The sequence below is a fragment of the Bidens hawaiensis genome, unplaced genomic scaffold (assembly GCF_021521415.1).
Source record: "Bidens hawaiensis isolate Kalapana, Puna unplaced genomic scaffold, B.hawaiensis_p1.1 tig00042291_1, whole genome shotgun sequence".
NCBI classification, from domain to species: Eukaryota; Viridiplantae; Streptophyta; class Magnoliopsida; order Asterales; family Asteraceae; genus Bidens; species Bidens hawaiensis.
This window is the reverse complement of record NW_027497486.1, coordinates 148,324-151,063: the sequence shown is the minus strand read 5'-3', so window position 1 is coordinate 151,063 and position 2,740 is coordinate 148,324. Positions and strand designations below refer to the sequence as shown.

The following is a 2,740-nucleotide window of genomic DNA, read 5'->3' as shown; positions in this document are numbered from 1 at the left end:
AATCCACAAATAACATGTGTTGCCAACTACAACCAAATGTTGAAAAACAAGAATTGGTGATCAATAACCACGTTGTCTAAATTACTAAGCTAGTTTAACAATCTTACTTTTCCCTCATATATCCACTAGATGACCAGAATATGTGAAGGCTAATGGTGTTTAGGGTCAGGGCCACCCGGGCTCAAGCGGTTTGTGTTATAACGCTTGCTGAGTTCCACCATATCATGTTTTTGAGTAATTACCTCTAGTATAACTCGTGCCCTCTCGATTAATGTCCCTTGGTTATTCTCAGTAAGAACGCGTGTTTCCGAGACTCTTATTGACACCAAAATAAGATACAGAAAGAACCAAAACCTTAGGAGAGATGACATACTTTCTTTGTTGATAGTTATGAAAATGAGTGGTGATAACTACAATTTCTGTACTTAAATAGACCTCCAACTTCAGTTTTTTAATGTCACTTTAGATATAAGTGGAATTTGAATATATAATTCGCATGCATATTCTCTTAGTTCTCCACTTTTCCACATCTACTTAAAACTTTTGGGTTTGATTAAGCAAGAATATTAAATTCGTTGACTTTGGATTATCACAAAGTTTATTATATTTTGGGCTTGAGCATGAGATATGACTCATCCACCATTTCTATCTTCGTGTGGGTATAAAAGTTACCTTGTATACTCATTTTCTGATGATGGTAAAACGAGACCACACACATAAGAACAAAAGCAAAGTGTAGTTTTAATTATTCATGTGTTTAGTTCAAATTTATTATTTTAACTCTACGGTTTTCATCTATGTGATTTGTTCAAATTTTTAAATTTTTGGACTAAAATATACAAAATCTAAACAAACCACAAGATTAAAAACCACAATTTACTCTAAAAACAAGTTAGAGAGAAGACAATGAAGATAGTGCTTTGAATCCCTATGTTTTATATAAAACTAGTTTTTACACCTGGCGCGTTGCGCTGGGTTTGTGACTATATAATTGATTAGGCGTTGAAACCACAGCTGTTACACCACAATATGGTCATAGTCATCCAGCCTTACATAAGTTGTTGAACATATAATGTGTACACTTCTATTTTTAAGTTATACAAAAGGTAACTCTATGCATAGTTGTAGTCTTGTTCTACTATCAAAAGAGTTGGCTTTTTCGTTCAGCCTAATGCGTTTCATCCTTTCATTCTTTTCTCACTTTGGCAGTTAGGCTTGTATCTACATATGAAATACACACATGTATATTAGATAGTTGTTTAAATTGAAAGTTAAAAAGAAATGTAGGTGTATGTTTATGTGAGTACCTGGTGAATTAACTTGGCCCCATGCCAACAATTGAGGTCATTGTGTCGTCGAATAAACGTGCGGTGGCCGATCCGGGCTCGTCAGCGATTGTTGTGGTAATGCAGTACCTATCAATAGATGTCGTTAATTAAGAATGGTTATTACATGCAGAAACCTCAATTGAAGTCAAAACAAATGTGTTCAAGCAAAAAAAAAAACTTAAAACATTAATACATCATAATTTGTGTGTATGTATATATATAAATATATAAATGCATTCTATTTGTTCTGTAAATCAAATGACCATAACTCTAAAAATAATGTTTTCAATTAATACCATAGTGGATACATAAATAACACTTTAAAGGATGGCCCAGCTGCGCCAGGGAAAAGAATAGAAGAAGCGTCAGAGAAAAAAAGCTCTTTTCATCATCAGAAACAACCCGCTTTCCGACCTCTTGCATTGCATTACCATAACGAAAAGATAAAATAATTCCTCGCGAGCTGGGCTTTTAGAGATGAGGCCTTTTGGCGAAGCCAGGTCAATTTCTTTGTCTCAGTAGAGTCTTTCAGTGGCATGTTTCGGTCCTCTTCCCCATTACTTCTCGGATTCCAGTCCTATCGTTAGAAGGCAGCATAGTTGGAATTTCTTCATGCGGCGAATAAAGGAAGAGCTCTCGGTAGTTGCGGAACTAACAATTGATGAAATTATATTAATTAAATCCTTAATTCCAATTAATACCATACTATAAGTTTTTCCATACACGATGCATACATACATGGGCGTTTGGTTGATGGTAACAACCCCAACCTCAATTTTTTTTTAGCTTTCTTCCTGAAAAGATATCATTTGTACTACTTTTATATGAAGTAGTAAAGGATGAAGCCTTTACCTTGGTTTCGGGTCCGGAATCGGGTCGTGATCCTCACATTTATGGTTGCATTTCGGTTCCGAAATTGGTCATTAATCCTCACGTTTATAATCGACGTCGATCTTGAACGCCTACTTATTGTTCACAAAGTAGATCAATACAACATTCAATTGTAATTTAAGTAGAAGACAATATGTACAAAAACATTTAAATACATTAGCATACAATACTGTAAAGTTAAACACCAATTTTTATTAACTTTTTTTTTTTCATATAGTTATCAGGTGCAGCTATTTTATTTTTAATTTTAGAGTTAAAAACAAAAAATTTTAGACATTTTTCCATGAAAACTAAAATGTCAATTTTAATAATAGTGTTAACATTAAAGCGTATTATTAAAATATAAACTAAAAACCGACCCCGAAACTGATGAAACTTCGGTCTTTTAAGGTTATCTAGACATACCAATGCCACACTATAAAGAAAATAGAAATAAAAAGAGATTTTAAATTAATTAGTCTACCCAACATACCATTTTAGCTAAAACCTAGGTCTAGCTCACACTAAACATATTGAAGTGT

The 2,740-nt window shown here is 33.5% G+C and overlaps 1 long non-coding RNA gene across 1 annotated transcript; it reads right to left on the bottom strand.

Annotated features, from left to right (window-relative positions):
• Positions 1-1,163: 1,163 nt before the first annotated feature.
• On the bottom strand, positions 1,164-2,264 carry LOC143593521 (uncharacterized). Its single transcript, XR_013146119.1, has 3 exons — positions 2,181-2,264; positions 1,308-1,415; positions 1,164-1,221 (listed from the first exon to the last, which is right to left on the bottom strand). It is a non-coding gene; the product is annotated as an uncharacterized LOC143593521 (long non-coding RNA).
• Between the last annotated feature and the right edge of the window lie 476 nt (positions 2,265-2,740).